This window comes from Diaphorina citri, unplaced genomic scaffold (assembly GCF_000475195.1).
Source record: "Diaphorina citri unplaced genomic scaffold, Diaci psyllid genome assembly version 1.1 scaffold1098, whole genome shotgun sequence".
In the NCBI taxonomy this organism is placed as follows: Eukaryota; Metazoa; Arthropoda; class Insecta; order Hemiptera; family Psyllidae; genus Diaphorina; species Diaphorina citri.
In genome coordinates this window covers 1-11,977 of record NW_007378527.1, presented here as the reverse complement: position 1 = coordinate 11,977, position 11,977 = coordinate 1, and the positions used below count along the sequence as shown (strand labels likewise).

The 11,977-nt window shown below is 37.2% G+C and overlaps 2 long non-coding RNA genes and 1 pseudogene across 2 annotated transcripts; 1 reads left to right on the top strand and 2 right to left on the bottom strand.

Moving 5' to 3' along the window:
• Window positions 1-1,223: 1,223 nt before the first annotated feature.
• Window positions 1,224-1,841, bottom strand: LOC113469472. Its single transcript, XR_003392874.1, has 2 exons — window positions 1,742-1,841; window positions 1,224-1,642 (listed from the first exon to the last, which is right to left on the bottom strand). It is a non-coding gene; the product is annotated as an uncharacterized LOC113469472 (long non-coding RNA).
• Window positions 1,557-2,041, top strand: LOC113469473. Its single transcript, XR_003392875.1, has 2 exons — window positions 1,557-1,664; window positions 1,764-2,041. It is a non-coding gene; the product is annotated as an uncharacterized LOC113469473 (long non-coding RNA).
• Window positions 2,042-4,370: 2,329 nt separating this feature from the next.
• Window positions 4,371-4,949, bottom strand: LOC103514181 (annotated as a pseudogene).
• Window positions 4,950-11,977: the final 7,028 nt, after the last annotated feature.

The window sequence follows — 11,977 nt, the reverse complement described above, 5'->3', positions numbered from 1 at the left end:
GTACTTACTTAAATTTTTTTTTTTTTTTTTTTTTTTTTTTTTTTTTTCAAAAGAACATGTAGGTAGGTACCTATTTTATTTTCGTAGGTATCTCTTACCTTATTTATTTACATTGTTGAGGTGGGAACCCCAAAACAATAAAATTATTAATCTTGATCGTGATGCTTTCACGCACTTGGAGTGAGCCTTTTACTTTTTTACTTTTTAGTGGTGTGATATACATCATAATCTTTCCTCTCTTTCTCTCTCCTTTCTTTCTCCTGTTCCCCTCTCCCTCTTTCTCATTCTTCTGAGTATTTCTATCTCTTTCTCCCTTCACTCCTTTCTCCCTTCTTTGCTGTCTTTCCCTCTCCTTCCCTTTCTCTCTCACTCTTACACCCAAATACTTACTCCTATATCTACATTTTGTGGTGCTTTTATTTTAAAATATTATCTTCTTGGTCCCACTAAATATTAAAACTCCCCCTCCCCCACTACTGGACCCACTAAAATATCTCTACCTACCCACCCATCCTTCCTCCTCCCTCCCATGAAGTATGCCTACCCCTCCATTATCTACTGGACCCTCTAAAATCCCTCTACCTACCTTTTCCCCCTCCCATACGTCCGATTATCTCTGGACCTCCTAAATCTACCATAGAATAGGTAAAGTAGAGAGAGATTTAAAAATTTATAATATGTAATTACAAAAATGTTCGCCTGTACAGTAGAATCTGTAAAATGTAGTATTTACACGAAAAATGTAGGTACAAAATATGATAGATGTAGTATTCATATACATAGGTAAAGAATTTTTATATCCCGGTAAAATGTGAACAATTGATGAGGGTGCAAATGATTTTTATTTGCCGGTAAAACATACTAATTTGAAGAGGGTAGGTATTTTTTTGATTTATTTTAAGAATAGAACAGTTCTCTGAACTAAATTCCCAAAATAATTGTGACTATTGATAATTATTTTGTTACAAAGTTAAGGTGGGTCGTCAGAATGTAGCATCTTACGGCATTTTTTAACATTCAACTCAAATTAAACAATTGGATTAAGATCTGATTGGTTCATTTTAAACTTTTTAACCAATAAAAATGCTTAATTCAATTGTTAGCAAGTTTGATCTCAGACTTTGTCTCCTGGCCGTAAGTAGCTGACTTTGCACAAGATTTTACTCTTCAAAAGTGACAATGAAAACATTTTTCAAGTTTTCAAGTGTTTGGAAGTTTTAAAGGCTTTTTCAAATCAATTTTATACCTACATTTCATCTTATATTGTAAACGTAAAAGATTCAACGTAATGAGAAAACACACATAAACCAGCACGCACACTTATACGTCCCGAATAAATTCTGTCTCCGTCCCAAATACGTTCCGTTTCCCTCCCGAATAAGTTCGGTTTTCGTCCCGAATACGTCCCATTTCCTTCCCGACTAGGCATAAAAGAATGCTTCCGACTCGAGTCGATAACGTGGTTTGGATACTTTAATGAAACTTAATCGAAACGGAGATGGTACATTGAATAGAATATACCTTGTTTATCCTGCCCGAATAGGACTGAAAAGTCCCTTTACCCCAGCAGTCTAAACTAGGTCTCGTATATTTGATGGGTTAAAGAATAATACATGTATCAGTAACAATTCAATAAAAAGACCTTGCTGAACTTGGGAAAAAAGGTAAATATGTAAATTAATAGATGGTAGTAGAAAATTAAAGAATAATACATGTATCAGTAACAATTCAATAAAAAGACCTTGCTGAACTTGGGAAAAAAGGTAAATATGTAAATTAATAGATGGTGGTAGAAAATGATATATTGACGTGTAAGACTATAAGTGTACGCGCTGCCTAAGTTACGTAATATGGCTATGACCTATACAGATAATGTACACTTAGAGAATTAAGCAGAAAACAAAAACAAAATACAATGCCCTAAACACTATATTTACACATTTAAAATTATCTAAACGATCAACACTTTGTTCTTTGCCAGAAAGAGGCAACCGAGGGCATTTAAAACCCTTGGATGAAAAATGGCACATTGAAAAAAAAAGAAAAAAAAATACTTTCTCATTACTGTAGTAATATAAAGTAAAAATAGAAAGTAAAAAAAATGCAATACTTAAAATCGTAAAATTATATAGCCTCCTTGTAGGTAATCTCCTTTGGTGAAATTTTCGGAACCAAAACCGATAACGATGGTGCGCCATCTTCCAATGGTTTAGTACAGACGATATTTCAGTTTTCCCAAACGGAACCGGTTCCGTTTGGGAAAGGATTAATAAAAAATCTGGTGGGAACATCACACGACTTTCCTCATCCTATTGAATGATGCATATTTTGGGTGTTCTTGTTCTTATACCCTAAAATTTTACAATATCTCTAACCGTTTAGTCGGTATAGCTGAAAACCGCCAAAAAACAACGACTTTCCTTATCCTAATGAATGATGCTTATTATTTGGGTGTTCTTGTTTTTATACCCTAAAATTTTATAATATCTCTAACCGTTTAGTCGGTATAGCTGAAAACCGCCGAAAAACGGTCGAATCAAAATACCGCCAACCGCAGCACCTATCTCAACCAAACGTTTTGAGTTGCATCCTTGTCACATTTGTGAAGTACATACCAAATTTCCATTTGTTAGATTTCTTTTTATTGGTGTAAACTGTAAAACATCCTTGTTTTTCTACTCCAGTCACAGTATTTGTTTTCAATTGCTTTCCATAGAATCCTTACCTATTTGTTTCCTTCTTTATTATTTATTCGTTTTTATACATAGATTGTCATATTTGCTTTACATTACTTTTTTTACTTTTATAGACAGGCAGGTATTATGCAGTATCTGCATAAAATTACGATATGGAAAAAGAATAAAAAAAAAAGAAGCTTCAATAAATAACTTGGAGTAGGCACATTAAGGACTTTGATCTTTAGAAAAGATTGTTCTCAAAGATACCGAGTGCCTACCTACTTATTGTCTAAATTACAAATTACACTTGAATCAGATACCTACTATTTTTACATATTACCTACAGTGCGATAAAAAGAAAGAGTAAATTGAGTTTTTATGGGAGAGAGAGAGAGAGTGAGCGCGAGCTAAAAAGGTTCAGATGGGAAACAATGCCAAAGATCTACTCCCAGAGATAGCCTGGGGATCTGGTTATTTCAATTTTCAGTAGGAAGAATATTATTCTTTTCCAAGTTTTCCCTTTTTTTCCCATTCAACTTAATTTTACTTTTATCATTCCAGTTTGGATTAGGTTTATATAATATTAGATTCCCTGGATTTGTTTACAATGTTCACATTTTCTTCCAATTTCACTGACATTGTTACAATTTTCTTCCAATTTCTCTAATCCTCTATTTCCTTTGATGTTCCTTTTGTTTAACATTCTCTTGGTGTAGATTGGGTTCCTCCTTTAATTAGGTTTACATTATCTTAGATTCCTTGGGTTTGTTTACAATGTTCACATTTTCTTCCAATTTCACTGATATTGTTACAATTTTCTTCTTCCAATTTCTTCCAATTTCTCTAATCCTCTCTTTCCTTTGATGTTCCTTTTGTTTAACAATCTCTTGGTGTAGATTGGGTTCCTCCTTTAGATTCTCTAATCTCTCTCTCTCTCTCTCTCTCTCTCTCTCTCTCTCTCTCTCTCTCTCTCTCTCTTTCTCTCTCTCTCTCTCTCTCTCGGGTTGGTTATTTCAATTTTCAGTAGGAAGAATATTATTCTTTTCCAAGTTTTCCCTTTTTTTTCCCATTCAACTTAATTTTACTTTTATCATTCCAGTTTGGATTAGGTTTACATTATCTTAGATTCCTTGGGTTTGTTTACAATGTTCACATTTTCTTCCAATTTCACTGATATTGTTACAATTTTCTTCCAATTTCTCTAATCCTCTATTTCCTTTGATGTTCCTTTTGTTTAACATTCTCTTGGTGTAGATTGGGTTCCTCCTTTGAATTCTCTAATTTTCGAAAACGTTTAACATTTCCATTGGATTTGTTTAGATTGTCTTTGATTTCTCGAGTTTGTTTAAGATTTTAATGTAATTCCTCCGATTTGTTTACATTTTTCTCCAATTTCGTTCTACCAAATTTGCTGCCCCACCATTTGATTTTTGTTCCGGGGATCCATCTTCAACTATTTTATTACGATGTTTACTCCAGTAGATATTAATATTCTCAATATTGTTTCGAATGAACTTCCCTGTTTGACCGATCGCAACAGACTGAAAATGGTCCGTCTAATGCGTAGTCACTTCAAATTTGGTCCGTTCTACCAAATTTGCTGCCCCACCATTTGATTTTTGTTCCGGGGATCCATCTTCAACTATTTTATTACGATGTTTAATCTAGTAGGTATTTAAATTCTCAATATTGTTTCGAATGAACTTCCCTGTTTGACAGATCGCAACAGACCGAAAATGGTCCGTTGGTCCGTCTAATGCGTAGTCACTTCAGATTTCGTTTTGGTCCGCCGAACCTTGGCGGACCATTTTGGCCCAGTGCAGTCCGTTGCGTAGTCCCCTTTAAGGGACTTTCAAGCTCTATCTCAGCAAGGTACACATGGTATTAGGTAGTTTCACCCCACGTACTCTTTTTCGCCCACCCCCGTCCCCAAGTCGCTTACGACGCCAGCTGTCGCCACACGAAGTTGTGTCACATAGAGTTCATGTAGGGCCAGCTAAAACTGGACCCGCTCAGTAGCATATCCCGAATCAGGGTCTCTATCGGGGTCTTCCCGACAAGGCGGACGAAAAACAGCTGCTCGATCACTTGCGAACTGACCGTGCGAAGCGAGGGCAGCCGTAGGAGGAGTTTCCCAAACCGGATAGGCTGGGAGGGGTACTGCGTGCGGCAGTACTCTTCTAACGCGCACTGGGATTTCTCCTGTAGGGACTCGATGTGGGACACGTCCGACAGACCGCATGCGTCTGAAACAGCCCCCAGGTTGGGAACCAATGAATTAGGTACATTAATTTTCAATATATCAAATATGTAATAGCAATTCTTTTTATTGATGATTGATTCATATTCGCTACCAGGTTATAGGTGAGAAGAACAAACCAACACATAAAAGATCGTCTATTTTCTATTTATTGAAATTAAACTTTTATTTATTTGAATAATTTCAAACCCACATTATTAAATAATTCTCCGATTTCTCTGATATTGTTTCAAAATTCTCTATTTCCTTTGATATTCCTTTTGTTAAGATATACTTTGGATTCCTCCTTCAATTCGTCTTATTCCCGCGAAGCGTTTAACATTTCCTCTTCGGATTTGTTTAGAATGTTTGGATGTTGTTCGAAACATTTTATATTAAACGTTGTCGAGCATGCGGTTTTCATTGTCAATTTTCTGAATAAGCACCTCTTTTATTATTTCCAACAAGCTCCGATTTCTCTGATATTGTTTCAAAATTATCTATTTCCTTTGATATTCCTTTTGTTAAGATATACTTTGGATTCCTCCTTCAATTCCTCTTATTCCCGCGAAGCGTTTAACGTTTCCTCTCTGGATTTGTTTAGAATGTTTAGATGTTGTTCGAAACATTTTATATTAAACGTTGTCAAGCATGCGGTTTTCATTGTCAATTTTCTGAATAAGCACCTCTTTTATTATTTCCAACAAGTTTATTATGTGAGCTTTCAATTCTCTCTCCTTCCTCCCCTTCTTCTTCTTTTTCCTCTTTGTATTATTATTTTATTCCTGTTTTTTATTCAGAATTTTTTTCCATGATTTCTGGGATTTCATGAATGTTTCTTTGTGATTGTCAACATTGCGTACATGTTTTGTGGGTATTTTCATTTTACATCTTTTCTGAATAAGCACCTCTTTTATTATTTCCAACAAGTTTATTATGTGAGCTTTCAATTCTCTCTCCTTCCTCCCCTTCTTCTTCTTCTTCCTCTTCTTCTTCTTCTTTTTCCTCTTTGTATTATTATTTTATTCCTGTTTTTTATTCAGAATTTTTTCCATGATTTCTGGGATTTCATGAATGTTTCTTTGTGATTATCAACATTGCGTACATGTTTTGTGGGTATTTTTATTTCACATCTTTACTTTTAATTTTCCTCATAATCTTCATCACTCCTATAGCTAGCAAATTGTTTTTTATTATTATTAATTTTTGTTACATTTTTACTTAGGTAGGTGTCTATTTATTTTAACTTTCTGTTTACTAAAAGGTGTTTTTTTTTTTTTTTTCATTTGTTAGCGGGAATAGCATACGAGGCCTAGCGCTTACACGGCAGACGCGCTACCAACCAGGCTAACTAGACTTCCGAATTATTTGAAGTAGGTATGTACATTATTATGGCCTGACAATATAATGAAATATGCATCTTTCAAAAGCTCAAAACCGTTCAATCAGTATGTCAGCAAACCAGTGTATAGTATAGCCCTATCTTTCAATCAGCACCTATATGTATGAATTCATTCTTTTATCAAATATCTGACTCACTTCACAATAATACTACTTTCCCTCTCACTCTCTCACTCATTCCATCCATTTGTTAGATTTCTTTTTATTGGTGTAAACTGTAAAACATCCTTGTTTTTCTACTCCAGTCACAGTATTTGTTTTCAATTGCTTTCTATAGAATCCTTACCTATTTGTTTCTTTATTATTTATTCATTTTTATACATAGATTGTCATATTTGCTTTACATTACTTTTTTTACTTTTATAGACAGGCAGGTATTATGCAGTATCTGCATAAAATTACGATATGGAAAAAGAATAAAAAAACCTTCAATAAATAACTTGGAATAGGCACATTAAGGATTTTGATCTTTAGAAAAGATTGTTCTCAAAGATACCGAGTACCTACCTACTTATTGTCTAAATTACAAATTACACTTGAATCAGATACCTACCATTTTTACATATTACCTACAGTGCGATAAAAAGAAAGAGTAAATTGAGTTTTTATGGGAGAGGGAGGAGGGAGAGAGCGAGAGCGCGAGCTAAAAAGGTTCAGATGGGAATATGGAAAACAATGCCAAAGATCTACTCCCAGAGATAGCCCGGGAAAAAAAGGGCAAAAGAGAAGAAGTTATGTTAAAAGTTAGTTGGTGTTAAAACGCTCCGTAACCTAAAACCTCTAAAAAAGGGCCCCCACCTACTTAGGGCAGATAAAAGAGTCATCATTTTAAGGGCCCAAAAATTTACGGCCCAAGATAAAACTTTAGGATCCCCTTTTTAGCCCCTTTCCTCTCCATCCCTTTCTCCTTCTCTCTCGAACTTGTTCTCCTTCTCCTTTTCTTCACATTTGCCTTCCCCCCCCCTCCCCTTCTTTTTCGTGTTTTGCATGTTTTTGTTTTCAGAATATCAGATAGCCAAACCTCCCCCCTCCCCTATTACTCATGTACCTCTTTATTTTAGTATTCAAACGACATTCCACAGAGAAAGGAACAAGGAACTGTGTGCCAGGGTTGTTCTCATGGAATAGAATGATTTAAAAGGGGTTCTCAGTTACTTAAATAAGCACTAAGAACTTTTATTTAACCTAGATGAGGCCAAGATTTCCCTCTTTTCTCTGTACAGAACAATAATATGCCTCTGTAAACTACCTAATATATTCAAACAAATGACAATTCACCGAAATAAATAAATTTACACCGTAGGTATTTTTTTTTTCTTTTTTTAACCAACTTCCTACCCTGTCAAAAAAATTGCAAAATTTCAACTTGCTCCTGTATCAAAAGTCACTTGTTTCCTCCTAAAAACAACCCTTGAGTTGCAACATGAGAGTTGAGAGATAAAAAGTAAAAACACACAAGAGGAGGGAAGGTTGGCGAGCAATTTACGTTCAGTTCAGCGGACAACCACCCTAACACCTCTATTAAACAATAAAGTGACCAGAACCCACCCGTCCATTTCCAAAAACGGATGGGAAACACCCCTCTCCACCCGTCCAAAACGGATGAGAGGAGAAAAACTTCTCCATGAACGTTGGAGGAGGTTGGCTGGGGAAAAACATGGGAAGAGCGCCAGGAAAAGAGGGAAAAGAAAGAAAGGGAAAAAATGAAAAAGGAAAGGTCCAAAAACACCTCTTCCCATTTCCCATAGAAAAACGTGGGAAGAGAGTCAGGAAAAGGAAAAGAAAAAGGAAGAAAAAAGGGGGAAAATGAAGGAGGAAAGGTCCAAAAACATCTCCTTGCGTCACCCCTCTACACATTGGACTCGTGACCGGTTACTGCCGGCAGAAGTCCCCGGGAGAGATAAGGAATATAAGGGACACTTTTAGCGGATGTGCATGCCATGCTTGACCGGACGGCCGGAGAAGTTTCGAATTTCCTTTTTGTTTTTCCTGGAGATGACCGCGTCAGTGAGGAAAACGGAGGAGGAAGAGGAGGAGGAGAAGGAAGAGGAGGAGGAAGAGAAGAAGGAGGAGGAGGAGTGGATGTGAAGGAAAAGGAGAGGAAATGGACTGGATGGGTGCAATGACCACTGGCCATCTGTGGAAGGGATAGGAAGAGGAAGAGAAGAAAAGAGAAACTAGATGTGATAGAAATAGAACGCTGGTCATCAGTAAAGAGGAGCAGGAGGCTAGGAAGAAAAAGAGGAAGAGGAAGAAGAACGAGAAGAATAGGAAGAAGAAGAAAAAGAGGAGGAAGAAGAACTTAGAAGACGAGAGGAAATGAAGTGACCGTCATCAGTGAAAGAAGGCGGAAGGAGATAAACAAGTAGGGGAATCCGATAAAGTGAGAAAAGAGAGGAAATGGGCTGAAATGACCTTTGGTGAAGAGGAAGAATGAGGACGAGAGAGAATAGGCAAAAGAGGAGTTGTATGGTGTTAGAATCACAGGGGAAATAGACTGACTGAGGTCTCATCAATGAATGAGTGTAGGAGGAGAAGATGGTTACGCCAGCTACTCACTATCAGGTAGACCTGACAGGTACGCCTGAACATGTCCGCCTGTCAGATCTACCTGATAGTGAGTGGCCCACCTTAAATGTGAAGAGAAAGGAAATACTCGTAAAATTGACTGCCTCTAATGTTTCCCAACAATAACTCACAAAAAAAGTGAACTGTTTTATTATGCTATCTATAAGTGCAAAGTGGACAGCAAAACCCCAAATTGGGATCGAACTCACGCCCTCCTGATCACCAGTCCGAGCGCGTTGACCACTACGCCACCGAGACGACCACCCTATATCAGATTTCATTGATGATCATGGTAGCATGATAGTGACATACAAATCACACCGCCTCTATGGAGCCAAACCAATCAAAAACAATTAAATGTGACATAAATTACCATCAGTGGCAACCTCCTAGTGGTCATCACTAAGGTCTGACATTGGGGAGACCCAGGTTCGAGTCCTGACGAGAGAAAAAATTCCGTGACATACAAATCACACCGCCTCTATGGAGCCAAACCAATCAAAAACAATTAAATGTGACATAAATTACCATCAGTGGCAACCTCCTCTAGTGGTCATCACTAAGGTCTGACATTTGGGAGACCCAGGTTCGAGTCCTGGCGAGAGAAAAAAATCTGACCCTGTGCTAAGAATTTGAATGACTCTGCCGAAATACCTAAGAAATGCCTTCAAAGGTTTGTATAAGCTTAAACCCACATCTTTTTGGGCTGTTTGCCCCTACACCTAAGCCTCAGTGGGCAAATAAGGAGTTTAGCCGAGAAATGCCTTACTGAAAGGGGAGAGATTTTTCATACATTAAAATGTACATACCAGGGACGAGCCCCTCCCCCAACTCGAGTTCAATTTTTTCTCCTTTACTGTAAGCCAGACTCCGAGCTTCCACCCCACCCCATAATTTCCCTGTTTGGACTCTTCGCCCCCCACCCCCCTCTGTACAAAATCCTGGCTACGGCCCTGGTACACACGTACGTTTTATGTCTAATTGGTAATGGATGGTGAAAAGCTCTATCGCTTTTTTTCTTCTTCTTCTTCTTCTTCTTCTTCTTCTTCTTCTTCTTCTTCTTCTTCTTCTTCTTCGTGGGGGGAGGACGTTATCGTTATAGGCTATAGTGAAATTTAAGGTCCCGAAGAATCTCAAGATGTTGATTAGGTTCAAAGTTATTGATATTTATAGGCTCATTTATATTACTTAGTGTAGAAAGGCTAATAACAGGTGAACACGAAAATTAGGTACGTACAATACAACGAGTAGGTTAGGTACCTATATAAATACCTATATGGATTTGGGGTGCAATAATCCTACATACTGGACTCCGCGCACAGGAATTTCGTCAGAAAAGACCCCCATTTCAATGTAATGTAGGTAATAAGGATTTATAGGTTTTTGACTTTTGTCTCTGAAAGTTCCCTTAAAAAAGGAGAGAGGAAAAGGAAAAGACAGTTCTATTATAAATTATTTCTGTCCAAAAACCAAGCAGAGTCTAATGGTTGCTGTCCACCTTGGATCCAGAGGTTGCTGGTTCGGATCCAAATCAAATAATTAAATTTAGCACAGAGTACCCAATAGATACTATCCTTGTCCTCATCTCGTCAAATTATATTGAGGACAAAATCCTATGTGTTGGCAGGGATTGAACCCACGTCCTCCTGATCACCAGTCCGGGCGTCTTGACCACTACACCACCAAGACAGGCAGATCACTCCCGCTATGTTTTCAGAACAGATACCATTCTCTGGGCTGCTAGGTGGAAAGAGCACCTTAACCCGACAGGTCTCTTAGGTCAAGAGGTCAGTAACCTCTAGCCCCTACTCTTCTGGAGTTCACTATGTGACTTTAGGTCAGGGGTTCCCAAACTTTTGAGAACTGCGTACGACCTGACACCTCAAGGTTCTTTTTGCGTACCACCCAACATCAATTTCGTGTGCTTAGGGGTTTAAATTAAGATATTATAGCGTCGCAGGCGAAATTTTTTGTTAATTGTAGTACGATGTCACAATTTTTTGGTGCATTCAGTGTAGATTTCTCTCCCAACCAGGGTCACCAGATTTGTTTTTCGTATTTCGAGAGAAACCAATAAAAAATGGGGGTTTCAAATCTCTTCGCGTACCACCAGAAATGCTTCCGCGTACCACAGATTGGGAACCTCTGCTTTAGTGCTCTTATAGGTCTTGGAGTTATCGGAGTACCACTAGGCAGATACCCAATGGACTTGGTACTCTTGGTAGCTTTGGTGAGGTTATGGTCTGGTTCCTCATAGGTAACTTACGTTTAGATAAAGTACCAGAAGAAATATGACTGTAATATTCGATTGCAAATATTTCAATGGGTTACTTAATATTGTTTTCCTTTAATTTTTTTTTTTTTTTTTTTTTTTTTTTTTTTAGTGTTTTTTGTGATCTATAGATCTCAAGTTCTATAGATCTCAAATTAAACATATATGTTTAATTTTAATACATAGGTTAATAGGTATACCTACATACCTATTATGTACTTATTTGATATCCATTGAGCCTATGGATTAAATCTTGTAGGCATTTAGGTCAGCTAAGTTTTGAGCCATTTCTGAACGAACATCGACTACTAAGTTTCAACTTGACTTTTTTTTTTTCTTTAGGTCAGCTAAGTTTTGAGCCATTTTTGAACGAACTTTTACTTTTTTTTTTTTTTTTTTTTTTTTTTTTTTTTTTTTTGTTTCGTAAAATGGTTAGCAAACGTTTTTGACTGAACTGAGCCTTTAGGGCCCTATTTTTCGGAGTGATCTTTACAGTTGAAAAAAACAAAAACCCTCTCTATATGTTCCGTATGAATTGTACCTACAAATCCTCAACAATGTTTCGACTTTATCTCTTTTCGACACGTGGTTCTAATCTAAATTAACTAACCCCCCCCACACACACATACTTAACTCTTAACTTTTTTATCTCCTGTTTTTTTAACTCTTGCTTTAGAAACCAGGGGCGTGGGGTGAATATCATTGCGGGCTGTTTGTATAGTTGAACGAAACAAGAGTGTTCCAACCAGAAGATTTTGTAGAAGATTTTTCATTTCGGTTTGTCTGTTTCGTCCTATCGATTGATTTTGATGAAATTTG